Below are 20540 nucleotides of genomic sequence, written 5' to 3'. Positions count from 1 at the left end.
CCTTAGTAATCACGACAAGGCAAATTTAAACCACAATGAGATATCATTTATGTCTACCAGATTGGTATACATTTAAAAAGTCTGACAATTTCACATGTTGACAAGGATGTGGAGCAACCAGAATTTTCCAATACTGCTGGTGGGAATACAAATTGTACATCATTGTGAAATTGTTTAACATAATCTAGTAAAATTGAATATATTCCATTGGTGTGTGTGCATACACACATATAACCACAAACTTAGTGGCTTAAAATAGCGAATTTATTATCGTACAGTTCTAGAGGTGAGAATCCTAAAATTAAGGTATTGTAGGGCTGCCTTCTTTCTGGAAGAATGTTTCTTTGACTTTTTCAATTTCTAAAGGCCTCCTGCATTCCTTGGGTCAGTGCCTCCTTCCTCCGTACTCAAGGCCATCAGTGTAGCCCTTTCAAATCTCTCTCACTCACGCTCTCTCTCTGACCTCTGCTTCGGTTCTTCCATCTCCTTCTCTGGATCGGACCCTCCTGACTCCCTCCTATAAGGACCCTTGTGACTCCATCAGGCCCACTCAGCTAATCCAGAATAATCTCCCCATCACAAAATCCTTCATTTCATCACCTCTGCAAAAGTAAGGTAACATATTCACAGGTTCCAGGCATTCGGACATGGACATTTTGGGCTGGGGGTATTTATTCTGTCTAATAAATATATGTACATGTGCACCAGGATAATGTTCACAGCAGCTTTGTTTGCAATATAAACTAGAAACCACTAAAATCCATTCACTTAACATTTAAAAACAGGCAAAGCTAAATTATATTGTTTAGGAATGCATACGTAGGTGATAAAACTAAAAGAAAACCAAGGAAGAGATCATCATAAAAGACAAGCTAATAGGTTACCTCCAAGGAGGAGGAGGTCATGATCAGAAGGCAAATGTGGAGAGAATTCTGGAGCTTTCGCAATGTTCCATATTTTGAGGAGCACTGGTTATATGGGTGTTTGCTTCATAATTATTTGTTAAACTGTATATACATGTTTTATACCTTTTTCTATGTGTGTGCTCTATTTTCTCTTTTTTTAATGTAAAAAATAAAATAAAATGAAAATTTTCACACTTCAAATACTGCAAAACCAAAGAGAATTAGAAAAACTTTTAGTATGAAGAGCGTTTTGCAAAATGGCAGAAAGATTGCCTTTACCACCAGCCTCTCTTCCTCCCACCCTGAGGGCGCTCCATGGGAGAGCCAAACCCGCTGGGCTGACATTCCCAAATGTCAAATGTATAGAGCACAAATTTGCAAGGAGATCCTGGGACTGCGCCAGATCCTGCTGGGAGCAGCGTCTCCAGCCACTAGAGCCATCTTCATGCGGTGCTTCCACATGCTTGCTGTCCTGATTACCTGATGTCTGAGCCCAGAACGTCTAGTCCCCCAGACTAGACCCCTACCCCCTACCCAGGTTCCTAGGGCACAGGCAGGAAGCTGACATGGCCTCAGCATGGAAACCTCTGGGCCTGGTCGCATGCTGTCATAAACAGAGAGAGGACTGCAGGTGCAGCCGCCCATCCAGGAGAGCAGGCACTGACCTATAGAGGGGAGAGGTGGCCGGGAGGGCCACACAAGGAGTGACCATGACCATGAACTGAGTCTCAAGATGGAGAGGCATTCAGTGGGTCGACAGGGGGTCTAGGACCCCCTAGGCTGAGGAATGACCAGGGATCAGGGTGGAGAGAACCCTGGGATTGGCACTCTGAGGGCCCTGTTGCTGCATGGAGAGATCTGGGCGATGGGAAACCTTAGGAAGAGTCTCAGGCTCTGAGAAAACCTTCAGGCTAGACTTCTTTTTATTGTAGTAACATATACATAAGGTAAAATTTACCATTTTAACCATTTTTAAGTGTAGACGTCAGTGGCATTACGTACATTCATACCGTTGTGCAACAACCACCACCATCTCCAGAACTTTTTCATCTTCCCAACCTGGAACTCTGTACCCATTAAAGACTGACTCCTCATTCTCCCCTCCCCCCAGCCCCTGACAACCACCGTTCTACTTCCTGTCTCTAAGACTTTGGTCACTCTAGGTACCTAAAATAAGTGGAGTGCAATATTTGTCCCTTTGTGTATGGCTTATTTCACTTAGCACAATGTCTTCAAGGTTCATTCATGTTATAGCATGTGTCAGAATTTCCTTTCTTTTTAAGGCTGAATAATATTCCATTGTATGTATATACCATATTTTATTTATCCATTCATCTTGATGGACGCTTGGATTATTTCCACCTTTTGGCTATTGTGAATAATGCTGCCGCTAGAGACTGAACGTTTTTGTCCCTCCAAAATTCACATGTTGAGATCTAATCCCCAGAGTGATGGTATTTGGAGGTGGGGCCTTTGGGAGGTGATTAGGTCATGAGGGCAGAGATTCACAAATGGAATTAGTGCCTTTATAAAAGAGACCCCAGAGAGATCCCCTGCCTCTTCTTCCATGAGAGGTTATAGCAAAAAGATGACTGTCTGTGAACCAGGAACAGCCCCTCATTAGACACTGAATCTGCCAGCATCTTGAACTTGGACTTCCAGCGTCCAGAACTGTGAGGAATAAATTTCTGTTGTTTATTAGCCACCCAGTCTGTGGTATTTTGTCAAAGCAGCCCACACAGACTAAGACAGCTGCTATGAACACTCCTGGACAAACACAGACAGATGTTTCAAAGTGAGGAACTAAGGTAATTTCAGTTAAGAAAACAACCGTTAGAGAGGCCAGTACAATTACAACTACCAAGAGGAGAGAGCCCCATAGACTCCAAATGCATTTCCCACCTGCTGTTGGTGACCTCATGGCGCTGTTGACACAAACATCTCACAAACATCTGGGCAGAAATGAAGTGTGACATTCCAGGTCATGGGCCTCCCAAACTGCAGCCACATGGAGTACTGGACACACTCAGTGGAATAGCAAGAATGTGACTCAGCAGTTAAATCTGAAAATGTCTTCAGAGTTGAAAAAGTCTATTGCAAACCCGTGAGACCCAGCACACAAAGAAATGTTTGGAAAACAGCGCTCAATAGTCAAGCAAATATTTCAACCTGAACTCCTGCAAATTTAAGATAAGTTCCATAAGAAGCCAAATGCAGGGTCCTCTGTGCAGGGGGAAACAGGAGAGGAGGAGGTGTAGAACCCATCAGTTAGGCACAGCACAGAGAGGGTGACAGTTCAGGAGCTAAAGTGCTTAACCTCCCCCAGAGAAGTGGCCCAGGGGAAGAGACGCGTGAGTCAGAGGCAGAGCAGTGAAAATGTATCCAAACCCTGCTCCCTGGGTCCCGGGGAGCTTCCTCCCACCACCGCAGGAGTGGAATTTATCCTTATCTGACAGGTCTCCTGCAGAAGAAGTCAGTCAGGGCGTTTGAATTGGGAGGCAAATGTGTGGGAATAATTGGCTTTGGGGGACGGGCATGAGGGAACTTCAGCAGGGGCTTTATGCCGCTGGGCCAAGGATGCGCTACAGCTGCAAGTGGCTGTGGAATGACTGGAACATGGTGGGGCACACACACGAAACGTCAGTTCTATCTTTTCCTACCACTGCCTTCAACTGTGCTCCCTCCCACCACTCATTCCTGACTCTGGTCAACTTCTTGGGCAGATTCCCAGCTCCTGAGTCACTTGCAGTATAAAAGAAAATTTAGTGCGGCTTAGAGCCAATTTGACACCCATCTACTCCCCTCCTAGGGCTGGCTGGCTCCAGCCACAGAGAACTGAAATGTTGGGGGTGGGAGAGGGCACGGTCTCATCTTTCTCTTCTCTCCTCCTCCGTGAGGGATCTTTTCCCCCAAGTTGTATTGGGGTGGGGAGGATGGAAAGAGACCCATGTCTGTTACATGAGAGGCACTATTATCATCCTCTTGCCTGTTGTTGCTTTTTGGACTGGGTTTGTCTGGCTGTGAGGTTCTCTGTGGCAGGTGGGTCCCCATGGGGGAGGAATATGCATCCTTCAGGATTCCCTGTAGGAACAGGAAGGAACCTCCCCACTTCACAGTTCTCTCTCAAGGGAAAACCTCTCACTCGACCTCTTGAGCCCCCTGTTCCAGTCCCTGTGGTCATCATACAATCTCTTCCTCCTGGGTCCCCTTGCCTGGCAGGTGGCCTTCTTCTTGGGGGTTTTAGCTCTTCTAACTTCCAAGTGTCTGCTTAGGCCATAGGAAACCATATATTCTTGCTCTACCAAACTGTGGGAGGACAGAAGTCTTCAGGGTCCTCTGTCCCAACGTGTGTCTTCTTGGCTCAGAGAGGCACAGGGTTGGATGCTGGTTATCTTTTCCAGGGAAATAGGTAAAATTATACTCAGCATCCTGTTAAACCATTTTAACCTTGCAGGGTTTGTTTAGAACAAGCCAACGTCCTCCAGTTGACAGCAAATTAAGAAGAAGGCAATGCTGCAGTTGCTTAGTGTCCGGCCATTAGAGTTGTTTCATATTGAGTCTGACGGGAGGATTTTAGAACACAAAAAATGGGAGCACATTTCATATCATTGTGTGGGCTATGCTATTCTCACCCTGTAAACCCCTGGAGGCTCCCAGGAGGTGGAGGATGGTAGGAGGGGTGAGAGAGAATCGAGGGCTTAAACAGGAGTGAGGGGACTTTGGCGGGCCAGGATTCCACACTAACAAGTGCTACTTGTTTCCTGGACTGGAAGGAACCCTATGGATCCTCAGTGGGGATTTCCTTAGGAAGAAAACTAGGCTGTGTTTCTCCTGGGGCCTGGTTCAAGTGGGCCAACCATAAGTCATTGGAGGGACAACAGAGAGATGTCCAGAAAGGCCACTCTGACCACTGTGGGAAATGGGATGGGAGAGACCTGCTCTGGGAGCTATGGTGGGAGTTCAGGTAGCCAGGCTCGGGTCATGATGGGGGGTGCCCATGGGAATAATAAATGGATGGAGCAGAGAGTAGGAGGCAGATGTGGGCAGCAGGGAGAAGGATGAGTGGGGGGTGGGGCTGATGGTGGTGACTGAGGCAGGCAGAAGGAGCAGGGTCAGGGTGAGCCCACTCAGGGGATAACTCAGGGAAACACTCAAAGACAGACTCCCAAGAGGAATAAAAACCACAGCATTAAAAAAATTAAGTGCAGAGTGTGGAAACTGCGACCAAGACCCAAGTCAGATAGAGAAACCCTCTAGAAATGCAACACTGGGCACAAAATGACTCTTTATGAAGTATTTATTTTTCCCAGAAGAGGAGGAACACTTTTGAAATCTGAGACACAAATGAAAATGGCTTCACACCCCCTCTGAGCTCTACTCAAAGGCTCCTGAGAGGGCTCTACTATTAAAATAAATAACTCCACAAAAGGGCAGATAATAAATAAATAAACTGCTACATAAATAGACAACGATCATCTGGGACCCAGAGACCAAGCTTGAGCACGGCCAGTTCAGAAGTCAGGGGTTCAACAGCTGAGACGTGCGACAGGGTGGAGCATTAACTGGGACATCAGGGGGAGTGCTGGAGACCCAGGACCCGAGCCCTGCTCTGAGCCCTGGGTGTGCAAAGGCCTGGACTAAGGGTCTCTCCGCAAGGTTTTGAGAGTTTGTGTGCAGTTCAGCAAGGACTTCAGGGCACCCTCCAGGGGCTCCAGGAAGATAATCAACTTCTCTGAGAACTCGTTAAAATCTCTTGCTAGGATGTGCTCTTCTCCCTTGGAAGAAATCAGAAATTCCTGTCGGGTGCGGGGAAGGTGGAAGGGGTGCGGCAAGTGCCCTGCTCAGCCTGGGCGGTGGGCATCCCAGCCTGGTTGGCAGCTTACCTGGGATGTGGGCGTGGGTAGGGGCAAGGTTTGCAGGAGTCCCTGTGGACCAGAGACAAGAGAAGCCAGTCAGACTTTTGGGGAAGCCAGGAAGGCAAGGGGCGTCTCACCAGGAGCCATGGGGCCTCCGTGACTAAGAAGGTACTGGGTGGTAGCTCTGCTCCCAGCCCTGGAGGGGTTCATGGCAGGGGAGGGGATAGGAGTTGGGGGTGGGGCAGAAATGCTGCTGCTGTTTGGGAAAGGGCAAGACAAGGTCATGCACTCTGACCTGGGGTGAGCTCTTCTGGGGACATGGAGACCCCAGTGCCAGAGGGACCCTCCTCAGCCTCACACACCTCAAGATGCTTCAGATTTTTAGTGATCATCGCCGCCTTAGAGATACCGACGAACCTCTCTGAGGTGTTCCGGAAGGCAGCCAGGTTAGACTTCAGAAGGGTCTGGTTCTGCAGGGACAGTGTGTGAGCTAGGGCTGGGAGGGGCTGTCCTTCTCATGCCTTGTTTGTCATCCCTCCTGCCTCCTTTCTGGGGAGGCCTTCACCAACCCCCTCTGCCATCTCCCCAGCCCTCTGCCTCACCAGCTCTGTCCTGCCTCAGACCCCAGGAAGAACCCAGCTGCCTCAAGGACACAGCACCTGAGGTAGTCACAGCACATTCTGGCAAAGTCCAGTCAAGGCAGATCCCGTCCCACCTCTTGGCTCCAGGTGGGATGGGGAAGAGGCCCAAGTGAATGGGGAACTTCTGGAGCCAGCTGCCAGAGAAGAACCCGAAGTGAAGGAGGCCAGCTTTGCCAACATAAATCTTTAGAACTCCCACACATGGGAAAAAACATCTACTACACACCCCCTGCATGAGGCAAAGAATAAGTTGATGGAAGTATTTGCAATTGAGATGCCAGATAAAGGGTTAAGACTCAGGTGTGACCATCCAAGTGTGCCTGACCCAAAGGCACCCAATCCTGGGGCAGTGACCAGCAACATGATGGCAGTCACTGGCAGGGAGGCAGCGGGCCCCCAGGGCCAAGCTCTCACCATGAGCATGTGCAAGTGATTAATGTCTGTAGATTTCTGCAGAGGAAAAGAGAGAGAACCCATGAGTGCCACTGGCCCGAGGTTGAACTCATCTGTCCCCGCCCTGTGCCCAGCATGACCCCAGCTACTCACAGAGGTGATGGCCAGGTTATCACGGATTTCGGAGATGATGTCCCAGTAGTAGCAGGCCTGAGGCTGGATTCCAGGGGTCCCTAAGGGCAGGGGGTTTGGGAGGCTGAGGGGAAGGATGAAGAGAAGTGGGAGGCAGAGGAATCTCCACATCTCTGAGCTGCTGGGAGCTACCATGTTTCCCCCTGACCCTATGGGAATCTAAAGCGGCATGCCCTGCCTCCTCTTTTATAGGACCGGGGTGGGAGGGATGGTGGGGGAGGGGGGTGCAGGGTGGAAAATGGGGTGATGGTGGGATGTGGGGAGAAGGCTAGATGGGCTGATACCCTTTTCTGATAGGGAACCTCCATGACAAATACATCAACCTATTCATCATTTTCTGGAACTCAAGATCAGTAAAACTTGAAAAAACTTTCTCAAAGGGTTTCACCTCACCTTACCAAGGAAGATAAGAGCTTCTGTCCACAGGACAGAGTGGGCACAGGTGAAGGGCAGACTGGCTCTGGGCTCATCTGCACCTGTCTGTGCCTCTGCGCACCCAGGATCTGGTCCTGCTGTCTCCTGGACAGTTCTGACCCTCTGCCATCCACCCTTGCCAGCCCCCACCCTCTGCCTGGGAGGCAGACAAGATTTTGACTGGCAACATCATTGACATGGCTAATGATCTGCGTGAAGATGCAACCACTTAGAAGATCCTGGAATACTGTGTTACCAGCATTTAAATCCCAACATCATCATCTCACAGTTTTGGGGCAGCTTCTTTGAGAATGGGGAGTGTGGGGCTGAGGGCCCTATATGCCTATCCTTCCCCCGGCTCTTGGTTTAGTCTGAGATAAATACTATGAACATGATAGGATGCATGTCCCAAATCTTCATGTTCCAGGTGGGTAACAAGACAGTGACTGTTACTGAAGGCCCATACATATGTTAAAAACAACAAGAAAGACATGGCTGCCCAGTTACCCGGACACAGAGCTGTGGCTAGTAGACTTGCCACATCTGCATCCCCAAACCCAACTCTGCTTGGGGACCCCAAACCTTTCCTATGTGACATGCCTGGCTCCAGATCATCCTTCAGGTATTAGCTGTCCCTTCCTCCCATCTTCCCTCTAAGTCAGGCTGGGTCAGGCTGTACCATTTCTGGGCTTCCCCCCATTCTTACCAGGCTTATTATTCTAAACTGTGATTCTCCATCTGTCTTCTCTATCAGACTGGACTTGGGGAGGAGATCCACTCTGCACAGATGGGCCCCAAGGAGGCCACATCTGCAGCATGGGATTGAAAGCTGAGGGCGCACAGGTTGAGGCTGTGTAGGCCCTAGGGAAGGAGTACAGAGCTGGGTGGGACGGGAGGCCAGGCCTCTCTGCTTGGACCCACCCAGGTGGCTTTTTCCTGAGCTCTCTGCTCAGGTAGGCACATGAAACCTGATGGCACTGCTGGCTGGCCAGGAGCCCTGAGCTGCCCTCTGTATCAACAAAACCAAGCAGTGTGGTCAGGGCCACCAGCGGAAGCATGACTGAGGTCATGGCAGACTAAATCTGGAACACGATGCCATGGAGAGTGTGGCAGGGGAGCTCGTCATGGTGACTGAGGCCTGGGTCCCTGTCAGTGATGGGCACCTCAGAAAATTCCACTAGGCCTGTGGGGACAAGTGACGGGAAGGAGCAGGCGTGGACCTCCCAGGTTGGATGGACCCTAAGGCCCAGGACCTCGGACACTGTGCCCCACTTTGAGTGAATCAGGCCACAGGCAGGACAGAGACAGGTCCATGGGCATTTATTGGATGGGGCCCAGAGACCCACGCTGAAACCCACAGTCTCTTTCCTGCAGACCCCGGGCAACAGTCCTCAGCTGACTCTCCTGCTTCAGCCCAAGCAGGGCCTCCCTCGTGCCTGCCAGGGCTGGGCACTCAGCTCATTTCCCTTCCTGATGGCAATCAGCCCAGCCTGCGGAGGAGGCCCTCCCTGGGCTGGGCTGATGCAAATACGCAGGGTGGAATCTCTTTCTTACAGGGAACCAGGCCTCTCTCAAGGTGTCAGGCAGGACTGTGGCCTGCAGGGGAGGGCAGGGGGAGTCCTATGATTTCACCCGAAGCTGCTCCTTTAGAGACAAGGCAAACCTCAAAGGAGACTCCTGGAGGAGGCCCAGGCTCCACCGTGTTCCCTGAGAGGCTGCAGAGCACTGTGGAGGGTACCTAGCTGCTCTCTACAGTGGCAGCTGGTCACCCCCCTCTGAATCACCTTTGCTCTGTGAAATGTAAGGCTCTGTTCCTCACACAGGAATAGGTGTTGAATTGCAGTCGATGGGCCTCTCCACCTCCTGCCTCCCTTGCTATGGCTGTCCCTACTCCCTTCCCTGCCCCTCCTGGCCTCCTCCCATGGCCCCATCACCCTGTCTCAGGGGCCTTTCATTCTACACTCTGGCCCAGTGGGGCCCTGGATTCTCCCAAACTCCTCACCCCATGACCCCAGGCTGCCAGCCCCTCAAGGTCATCCCCAGGCAGTCAGCTCACAGATACACAACCATGCCGTCCTCCATGCCCCTAAACCCTAAACCCTCAGGGGCTGACTTTGCTTTCTGTGTCATAGGGAACACAGAAGCTATTGTCCCCTCCTGCCACCAAACCCATGGACCCAACCAAGTGCACCTTCCCCTCCGGATAGACTGGGCCCACCCAAGCACTCTTTCCCTGCCCTCTCTGCTCAGGTGGGCATGTGATACCTGATGGTGGGAGGCCTCCCTGTGCACAAGCCCCCTCCCTCTGCCCCAGCATCCCCTGCGCTGGGTCCGCCATCCAATTATTACACCTGTTCCCAGCTCATCTCCAGCAGAGAGATATCAAGCTTCCCTGTCTGGAAAGATCCTTCTCTGACACCTTGACTACTTTAGGTGCCCCTATCTCTCTCCCTCCCTTCAGAATAAAACTTCTTCCAGAGTCTTCTACCCTCTCTGTCTCACCCTCACTCACTCCTCAGCCATTGCCACCAGCTTCTGCCCCCACCACACACTGAAACTGCTCCCCCAGAGGCCCCAGTGGCCTTCTTGTCAATAATCCCAGTGACCACATCTTATCCTCACCCTACCCCTCCCTCTCCTGCCACCTTGCATCACCCCCTAATCTGTCACTTTCCCATGCTGTTGAGGTGAATGCTCAGCCTCTGGGGTCAGACAGACCTGCTTGCTTTCAGTCCTGATGACATCACTTCCTAGCTATGTGAACTCAATCTCTCTGAGCCTCAGTCTCCTCATCTGTAAAATGGGGATAAAAACAGTCCCTGCCTCATAAGCTGATTGTGAGGATTAAATGAGTTATCCCGTGAAAAGAACTTCGTGCCCGGCATTTAGGAAGAGCCACTCAGTGGAAGTTAGCTGTTAGAGTCTTTCCCTCCACCCAGTGCTCTCCCTCCCCACCAGGATCAACCTAGTCCAGCCTCCCCACCATTATGGTTCAGAGAACTCCCCCGCCCCCTCACTGGCCACCCTGCTCTCCTGACTCTTCCCAGCCCTTTTCCCCACCCGTAGCTAGACTGGGCTTCCTGGGACCCAAACCCTCCCAGGACAGGCTGAAAAACCCCACAATGCTTCCGATGCTCCTAGCGTGAAGTCTAAACTTCCTTCTCCTTTAATAGACTTTATAATTTTTAAAACAAGAGACAAATACTATAAACATCAGGATTTACAATAGCACTACTCAGGACTTTTCTTTGCTACAATACAACACAAAGTCAGGACTTTTACGGAAATGTTTGCAGAAATGTTTAGCCTCCATAGTTTTAAAATCCACTGAGCTTTAAAATTCCCTCAAAAAGTCTATTTACATAAGAAAATACAGGTTTTTCTCTGTAAGAAATCACATCTTTTTGTGCACAGGTGCCCGAAACTTTTATATAGAAGGTAACACCAACCCACGGTAGAGTAATCAAGCAGCTCGGGGTCCCAGGGCCCGGACCCAGCACCTGCCTGAGCTGAGTACCTTAAATCAGAACTCCTGGTGTATCTTAAATTGGAACTTCTTAAATGTCATTGAGTCACCTGAGGACCTCGTCAAAATGCAATTTTTTTTTTAAAAGATTTTATTTTCTTCCTTTTTCTTCCCAAAGCCCCCCGGTACATAGTTGTATATTCTTCGTTGTGGGTCCTTCTAGTTGTGGCATGTGGGACGCTGCCTTAGCGTGGTTTGATGAGCAGTGCCATGTCCGTGCCCAGGATTCGAACCAACGAAACACTGGGCCGCCTGCAGCGGAGCGCACAAACTTAACCACTCGGCCACGGGGCCAGCCCCCAAAATGCAACTTTTGATTCAGAAAGTCTGGAGTGGGTCCTGACGGTCTGTACTCCTAACAAGCTCCAGGTGATGCTGAAGCTGCAGGTCTGAGTCCAAGCTGAGAGTGGCAAGACTGCCTCCCCCACAAGACTATGAGTTTCTAAAGGAGAGGGACCATGTCTGTTTTATTCACGGTGCCCTGCACACAGCAAGTGCTTAAGGAAAGTTTGTTGAATGAATTGTGCCTCGTGGGTACCCAGTCCTAAAGCTCCCCACGTGTTGTCTCATTTCACTTGTGCCTTTGAGACACTCCACTTGCTTTCTGAGGATGCTTTGGGCCTGGATCCCAGGGCCTGGCCCATGGTGGAGTCAGGACTGCGTGTATTGGCTCTGGGCACTATGCTCACGTCATTGTCTTGGGTTACAGCCTCTTCACCTGCCTCCTCCGTAGCCACATCCTGGTCCTTGTCTTCACCAGATCTGCTCCTGCTCAGAAGCCCAAAACACCCAAATTCCCCTGCCTCGGCATAACCTCCTATCCTTTATCTCCCCACACTGATTGAATCACACCGCATCCTGACCCCTGGCTTTTCCTTCCTGCCTCTCGTCTTTCCACAACCCCAGGCCCAGTCACCTCAAATAATTCTTCCAACGCCCCCGACATACTCCCCCCTTTACCAAAACACCGTTCCCTGGGCCTGCGTCAGGGCCTGACATACCTCATAGGGCAGAGGTCTACCTTTTCCTGCAGGGACTGCCCTCTGGGCCCCCCACCCTCCTGGTCTTCCTGCTTCCTCTCTGCCTGCTGCTTCTCCGATATTTTGTGGACTCCCCCTTGGTCTGTCCCTGCCCTCTTCCCTACTCTGCAAATCATTCCCTTTGGGCCTGTACCTGCTGAATCCGTGCTCTAGCACAGACTGGGATCCAGATCCCTGCAACACAACTCTCTCCTTTGGTCACCAGCCCCCATCACCAGAGGCCTAGTCTGAAACCAGGTTGTCGCCCTCCTCTGTCCTCCTCCCTCACCTCTCAGACCTTGCCAATTCCACCTCCTAAACCTCCCCAGGCCAGCCCTCTCCCCTGTCTCCCAGTGACAGCTTCCTCAAGGGCCCCTATCTTCAGGTCCCCAAGCCCAGCTCCTCAGTGCTACCAGAGGGACTGCCCCGGGCCTGCAGCCAGGCCCTCACAGGGGGCTAAGATCCCACAACACAGGGCAGAGTTGGGCTGTGCTGTTATCAGACCAATGAAAGAATGAGTACCTGGTACCCACCAGGAACAGAAAGTGTCGACGAAAAGCTGCCCAAAGCCCAAGTGGCGAACCACTGGGGGCTTTAACACCAGTAACTCAGCGTCAGGAGGGGGTGTGAAGCCATGTGCTTCTCAGTGAATGAGCCTACACCTGGATGGTTAGCTGTGTGACAGGCTGCCAGACAAACTCTTGTCAGTTCCATTGGGCCTTCCTCTGGCCACCCACGCAGGACCAGGCAGTGCCAGGTCAGGTGGGCAGCAGAGGGTCAGGGCTGTCCAGGGGATGGCAGCACGAGGTTCCACTAGGCAGGAAGCCCCAGGGAGCTCAGAGTCAGGCAGCCCCTCACCTGTCAGAGGTATCCTCTCACCTGTCCCCTCTCCACCTAGAGGTTAGCCCATCTCTTATCCTCCTTGGCAAGATGAGGCGATACCCTCTGAGTAATTTTTTTTTCCAAGTTTCACTGATCTAAAGTACTAGAAAGTGATGAATAAGTCTGTGGTTTTCTATGGAGGTTCCATGTCAGATAAAGATTCTTCCGATGCCCGCCCCTCTCGTCCTGGGTGTGGGCCGTTGCCGCTGTGCATAAAAGACAGGGACCCATCTCAGACACTTCAGAACGCCACAGAGGACCAAGAAACGACAGAACGCGTCTGGCCAGCACAAACATGAGCAGCCTCCCCATTCTGCACCTTCTCCTGCTCCTGTTCGCACTCCATGCTCCCCAGGCGCACGGGAGGCCCTCCCCAACACTCTGGGAAAACCTGATCAAAGAAATTATGAAGGATCTAAACACGACACCTTTGCCTCCACAAGTGAGTATCTGGGATAAGGCTGGCATGGGACACGGAGGGGCTGGCGGGTGCCTCAGACCAACAGGACTCATGGGCTCTCTCTCCCTCTGCCCCCACAGGACAACTTGAATCCAAATGAGATACAGATCCTCGGGGTAAGAGCTCAGCCCACACTTGGGCGCACCTGCATCCCAATCTCCCTCCTGCCTAGGTGACCTCAGGCATGTCACTCCACCTTGCCTAGCCTGTTTTTTCATCTGTAAATAGGGTTTAACAGCACCTATCTCAGTGGGGTTTTTGTGAGAATTAAACGGCACGATAAAGTCATAAAGTTCTCAGACCAGTATCTGGGCTTAACAGCTGTTCAGTACATTTCCCCAGGCACGGCTCTAAGATGAAAGTGATTTTTTTTAATTACAAAATAAAAAGGTAGCTCTAGGTGAACAATACCAAAGGCCTTAAACTCGCTTTTAGTCTACCTGGACTGGTAGACTAAAATATCCCCCATGAACGTGCCTACTTTCTTCTTTTTCCTTAAAAAAATTGAGCCATGTGTTCCACCCTGCAGGCCCTGTGCATTCTCGTTTACAGTTCCTTTCCTAGTTCCAGGTGGCTTCAGTGGCCATTGCACCTTGGTTTGCACAGCATTCTTGGTCAAACAGAGGTTGAGTCTCTCCTGAGTGCGTGGGCTGTCTGTACTCCCCTCTTCCAGGAACTCACCATCCACGTGCTGCACCTGTTTCCATGCCGGGGTCTCTGGGACTCTCCTCCTGATTTCTAGAAGCCCCTAATTCAGTCAAGGCATTAACCCTGTTATCTGGCCTCTTAACTGCAAATATGTCCCTTTGCCCACCCTCTACCTTTTGTAGAGCTTCTTTTGGGAAATAGTTTTTTCCCCAAGTGCAGAAGGATCCCCCCAGGCCCTTTATGCAGCTCACTCGGAGCCAGGGCCTCTCCTGGGGTGTGCACTCACTTCTAGGCCTATGTCCTTTGGGACAGCTCAGGGACTCACCTGGGGCAAGCAGGGGACCAGCAGGGGATGATCCAAGGATTTCCCTGAAAGCAGGCTTGGTAAACTGTGGTGGTCACTTCAGCATGGCCGTGATAAGGACACTCCTCAACTTTCACCCTTAATATGTATTCTTTGTCCCATTAGGAAACGACCCTTCTGAGGCCAAACCTGGAGGCATTCTGCAGAGCTGCCCCTAGTTTCAAGGAGAAAGTACACATTGAGAAAAATCTTAAGGTGTGTGAAGCTGTCGAGGATTTTTGGGACCCCTGCCTTGGCCCTGCCCTGCCTCTGGGGAGGAGGGCCTGCTCCTTTCCCAGGGGGTTTCTGACTGTCTGCTTTGGTCTCTTCCCACAGGAATTACAGTCATACCTGCCTACCCCCATGCCCATGGTAAGCTGCCCCCCAAGATGCCCCTGAAGAAGGTGCCCTCAGTGATGACCTCACCCCTACCCTGCCATTTGCCTTCCAACTTGGCCTCATCTAATGCCATCTTCCTGTTTTTTTCACAGGAGACAGATTGGGAACACTCAATTAGCATCAAGAAGGATAGCTGGGGTGATTTCCAGAAGAAATTGATAAGATATCTGGAAACCCTTGAGAACTTTCTGAGAAACAAACACTGAGCCCTAAAACTTTCAGTCCAGCATCCAGCTCTCTCTGCACCTTCTCACCACAGAGCCTTGGGACGTTGGAAATAGCAGACTCTGAAGATTCTGGCACATCTCTCACACGGTCCAGGACTGGAAGGATTTCATTTTCTCCTGGGTAGAAAATGATGAATTTTTAATTCATAATTGATGATAAATTATTAATTTAATTTCTGAGCCGTGTAGCCCCCAATTGGCCTTTTGCAACTATGTTCTCATTTTTATCCTATTGAGGCTATTTATTTATTTATGTATTTATTTATTACCTTGTGCAATGTGAAGTGTATTTATTTTAGCAGAGGAGTCGTGTCCTGCTCCTTCTGAACAAGACTCAAGGGAGGAACTCAGGGGCATGTTCATTCGTACCTAAGGTTTTTAAACTGGTTTCTACGCATCTGTGAAAATAAACCAAACTCTCTGAACAACTGCTTTGTCACCAGTGTCTCAATTTGACTCAGGTCTTGGTAACTCTCTTGCCTGATAATTTACCATCTCTCCCCACCCTCAAACTCCACCCAACCCCTGCAGCCCTCCCTTCCACCCGATGGGCCCCAGAACCCACACCCTGGTGCTCTGTGGTCTACTGGGAAGCCAGACTGAGTTTGAGAAAATGCAGATCTGGCCAGGTTGGTCTGATACTTAATTTTCCAGTCCTCAGGGTCTTCTAGACCTTGTCCATATCATCAGGAGAGCATAAAAGGCCTGCTTCTACCTGTTAGTTCTATTTCCTTACTCCCACAGCAACCAGCCTTCCTCGAGGCTCCAGCCAACAGAAGCGCTGTGGCTTCCTGGATGAACTACACACCTTTCTTGACACCTCTAACCCTTCCCCCACACTGCCACCTCAGCCTCGCACGTCCTGATCCTGACTCGGCACGGTGAATTCCTACTTCAGAGACCAACTCAAATGCTGCCTGCCTCTGGGTTGTCCGCACTATTCCAGAGAGAGCTCTTCTCTGAAATAGGAAGGTAGGCAGGGACCCACTGGAAAGGCAGCCAGTGTGGCCTGAGGCGGCACAGACCTACCTGGATGATGAGGCTGGGGTATCAGAGTGTGGCTTTGGTCTGCCACCTCACCCTTGGGGCCCCACTGACCCTTTAGCCCCTGAGTGCCTTCCTCTCTGGCTCCCCAGCCTCCCCCTGGGTGCACCTCCTCCAGTCTGCGGGCAAGGGGCAGAGTGAGCCTTCCTCTGTCACCAGGCTAAGGAGCAATCAGCCTCTCTGACTCCTCACAAGTCCCAAAAAGACTTTGAGTACTGACACTGGATTCTGGGGTCCCACTCCTTTTGTTCTGTTTTCCACCCCTCGCCTGAGGTTGTCACTGGGAACAGCCCAGCTACTTGAATGGGACAGGAGGAAGCGGAAGAGTCATCTGCTACCAGCTCAGAAAGATATTCCTCCACATTTCTCCTCCTAATAAATTCTTGTGTTCCCATAAAAATAGTTTTCTTCTCACCCCGCCCCACCTCCCTCCATCTGGGCCCAGTGACAGCACTATAGGTGCTCAAGGAAGAGTCATTGTTAGGTTTGGCCCTGGAAGGAGTTGAGGATGCTGCTGCAGTTTCCAGTGTAGCCACTAGGGGGAGGCATGCCACTGGGTTAGTGCACTCCAGGGCCCTTGCGGGGAGTTGAGACTGAGAGGACATAGTGAGAGGCCTGATTCTACACTGGATTTCCCATTTCTCCTGCTCCCCTGCCCCCACTTGCCCTCCCACCCACACCTGGTGGCTGGTCTTATTTTCATCCTGGGCTGAGGCAAGCATTTCTGCCCCGCTCCCTTGTTCCCAGAATGAGTCACTGCTTGTCACCTCCTCTTCACTCTTTAGAGAGTGGGTCAGCAGCTGTCAGCCTCTGCCAGTCCTGCTGCCCTCTGCCCTGGTGAGAAGGAGCTTGGCCCTGTGGCCCGACCTGCCATCCTTCTCCCACACCTTGTCCTCAGGGGGCCAGAGCCCAGGGTGCTGGAACCAGCTCATACTGGCTCACAGAGCCAATTGTTGAATCTTTTAAAAGTTGCCAGGCTTGGGGCCGGCCCGTGGCCAAGTGGTTTGCTTTGCGCGCTCTGTGTTGGCGGCCCAGGGTTTCGCCAGTTCGAATCCTGGGCATGGACATGGCACTGCTCATCAGGCCACGCTGAGGCAGCGTCCCACATGCCACAACTAGAAGGACCCACAACTAAAAATAGACAACTATGTACCAGGGGGCTTTGGGAGAAAAAGGAAAAATAAAATCTTAAAAAAAAAAAAAGTTGCCAGCCTGTTATCAACCATCTGTAGCATGAACTTGGCCACAGTGAGAGTATTCACACTGTTGAAATCAGCAAATGCTACAAAGCAGACTCTTGAGTCTGTTGTTAAATTTATACCAGCTGCTGGAGCTTCCCTCACCTGAGGTGTGGGGAGGTAGCCAGCAATCCGCCATTTTGTTCTTATCTGGCTGCCCGCCCCCCCCCCCCCAGGACCCCTTCTCGAAGCTTCTGGCCCTTTGTCCTGGAGCCACACTATTCTCACTCCAGGCTGGATGGCTGTATATTCCTTCAGTGCCTTAGAGTTCATACCTTCAGCAAACACTGGCTGAGCACCTAGGTGTCAGGCCCTGTGCTGGAGCTGGGGATATGACCATCAACTAGACAGATGGAGCGGCTCCAGGAAGTTGCGTTACGTTGAATGTTCTCGGAGGGCCTTTCAAACACATAGTTTGAAATCTGAATTACAAGAAAGTACCAGCCATGTGGCAATCAGGGAGGAAAGAGCTCTGGACAGAGAGAACAACAGCCAGTGCAAAGATTTGGAGACTGAAATGAAGGAAGGAGGGAAGACCTGTGATAGGAGTGGCAGGGAGCCCACAACTCTTCCTCAATCTCTCTCCCTTCGCTCCTCAGGCCCAAGCCCTGTGTGTTAGTGACTGATGACTGCAGAAGGCAGGGAAGAGTGGTCAAGTCAGACACAAACCTGGCGCGGGAAGATCAGAGGGTTGAGGGAGGGAGGTCAGCAAAGGCACGACCCACTGCAGTGAAGGGGGTGACTGGTTGAGGCGACATGCTTGAGAGGAGGGAAGGGTCTTTTCACATATGGTGGGGGATCCTCGTTGCCCTTCTTATGGAGCAGTCCAGCTGCTCCAGGTTGGACTGAGATGAATGTGAGCCCAGCCCACTCAGGCTCACCCTTGACTGCAAACCTCAGACCCTGCCTGGGGCAGCACAGTCTGGTCCAAGCACAGCCCTGGGCTGGGGCCCAGAACCAAGTGGGGGTCAGTTCCCAGTCAGCTTGGGCATTTCTACTTCATGCTCAGCCACAGAAGGCTGATGACTCCCTGACTTCCTCACCCAGTGATCGCTGCATTTCCCCCGCAGTCTATCAGTTACGTCTTATCTCCCAGCCTGCCCAGACCATGCTTAGTGCCTGGTCTATAAGTCCAGTTGCCAGAAGGGGGCAGCACCACCCCAGAGTACATCCCCAAATGGCCCTCTGAAGACCAAAGTTCCCACCTGCGCAAATCCAAGGTGCTTCTTCAGTAGGAAGGTAGATTACCTCAACCAGGAATTTTATTTTTTATTTTAATTTTAAAATTCTAGTTTTTCATTGGGATGGCAATAAAAGAGAGCATATATGCACTTTACTGAAAAACTTGGAAATGTAGAAAAATAAAGCAAAGAGAAATTGCCAGGAAGGCAAGTGGCTAAGAGGAGGAGAACTCAGAGAGGAATCGCCCACGTCATTCTACGATGTGAATCCTCCTGCTCCAGGAAGGGGCTCTGCTCCTCCCACCCTGGCCTAGAATCTGTATTTGACTCAGTTCAGCAAACACCCTGAGGACCCTCCCCGGCTTACCCAGGCTGGGCAAGGGGTTAGAGAGACACCAAGTCAGGGCTTTGGAGGCCTCTTGGCCGTGTCCACTTGGTCGAGAACAGTGTGATAGGGCTTACAACAGACAGAGCGATGGATGGACGGGTGTAGATCTGGTCAGAGATGCTTCCCACAGGAGGTGATGCACAGGGAGCTTGAGGAAGTAGGAATTCTCCAGGCAGAGAGAGGTGCAGAGAAGGATGTCAGGCAGATGGCACTGAGGAGCAAGGACATGAAGGTCTGAGAATGCAGGGTAAGCTGGGGTCACAGGAGAGTCCAAGTAGTTTATGGGGCCAGAGGGTGGGTGCCACATAGCCAGGGGGAGGCAGGCCCCCCAGAGCTCCCTTGGTCACTGTCTTTACCCCTAGAGCCCAGCCACCCTGGACCCCTGGAATCTCTGGGTCTCAGCCTGGTCCCTACCAACCATTCCTCCCTACCTGATCTCAGCCCAGCCCAGCCCAGGCTGGACACTGTGGAGACAGCAAGACTGGACAGCCATGGCCTGAGGAGTGGTGAGTATACAAGAGGGAGCAGTAGGATGGGACCACATCAGACAATGTGTTCAACACTAACAGGAAGGAGCCAGGGCAGAGGGAGAGAGATGCTGGAGGAAAGAAGGGCTGGCTAAGGAGAGGAGGATCCCTGAGCCCATGTTGGCAGGGAGGGAGAAGCAGAGGTTGTATGGGCCAGAGTGCAGGGCTGTGAGTTCTCACTGGGGACGAGGGTTCAATTTTCCCCCTTGAAAACATCAGGTCAGGCTCATGGAAGGGAAGATGGATCAGGCAAAGTTGCTGCTGCCCTCCTGGGCTGAGGAGGGACTCAGGGAATCCCCTCAACAACCTGACAAAGTCTATATTACCCCCATTTTACATGTGAAGAAACTGAAGCACAGAGAAACTAAGGGAGTCTGACTCCAGAATCACTGAATCCTCAAGCCACAGTGCCTTGGCCAGTGCCCACTGAGGCACAGGAGGCTTTTGAATCTGGCCCAGGGCCCACCTGTGGTCTCCCCCTTGACTGGACCCAAGCCTTCAGAGGTACCTCCTGGCTCCACAGCCTCCTGGTTCCAGCCCCAGGGGTGAGCAGCACAGCTATAGTGCCTCAGCTCCATCCTCCATTCACTGAACCACCACACGTTTATCACCAAAATCCTCTGCATGCCCATCCGTCCCTCCTCCTACCCAGTACCACCCACATACTCACACACTGAGGCTTAGATCCAGAGCTTGGCCATCCATGCTCCTGTCCATGTGTCCCCCCCTCCCCACACCTCATGGAGCTTCTGAGAGAGAGACTACTGGCTCACAGCATCCCCTGCCTTGGCTGGCAGTGAAGGCCTGCTCCCTCACACCACCCAGCTCCTGAAAGACCTCAGGCTCAACTTGCACCTCCTAACTTGGCTCATGCTGTGACACCCTCCCTTCCCCCTCCAGGGGCTCTTCCTGCTCCCCGGGGTCCATGGAATCCTCATCTGAGGCCTTCTCACCTCCACCTCAGACAGGAGCCCTCAACCCAGGCTGCTCCTGGGACTTCCTTCAGCAGACACCGGGTAAGTGTCTTGACCTGGCCTTGCCCTAGAGGGCACATGGGCCATGCCTGAGACTGACTAGGTGCAGCCAGGGACAGCAAGCTGTGATGATGAAGATGTGCACCTCTGAGAGAAGCTGTGTCAGGGAAGTATGGGGATGGAGGCCCCTTGGAGGGAGAGGGAAATAAGCGTGGCCCTGGCCAGATGCGTGGGGACGTAGGGACAGAGTTGTAAGAGCACCCAGGAGTGGGGAGTGGGCTGG

General features: G+C 51.7%; 1 protein-coding gene across 13 annotated transcripts in view; it reads right to left on the bottom strand.

The window, feature by feature from the left end:
- Nucleotides 1-5789: 5789 nt before the first annotated feature.
- Nucleotides 5790-20540, bottom strand: part of LOC123290210 (uncharacterized) — a 140626-nt gene continuing 125875 nt past the window's right edge. For 2 of the 13 annotated variants that reach the window (XR_011505831.1, XR_011505840.1), the window contains 5 exons: nucleotides 14925-15022; nucleotides 14262-14454; nucleotides 6949-7028; nucleotides 6124-6852; nucleotides 5790-5830 (listed from right to left, as the gene is read on the bottom strand). The gene's annotated coding sequence lies outside the window, so the exon portion shown is untranslated. Of the gene's footprint in view, nucleotides 5831-6123; nucleotides 6853-6948; nucleotides 7029-14261; nucleotides 14455-14924; nucleotides 15023-20540 lie in introns of those variants that run through there. The other 11 variants (XR_011505830.1, XR_011505839.1, XR_011505838.1 and 8 more) reach the window with 10 other exon arrangements.

Source organism: Equus asinus, chromosome 9 (assembly GCF_041296235.1).
Source record: "Equus asinus isolate D_3611 breed Donkey chromosome 9, EquAss-T2T_v2, whole genome shotgun sequence".
Lineage (NCBI taxonomy): Eukaryota > Metazoa > Chordata > Mammalia > Perissodactyla > Equidae > Equus > Equus asinus.
The sequence above is the reverse complement of the archived record's forward strand: the minus strand, read 5'-3'. Positions and strand labels throughout refer to the sequence as shown.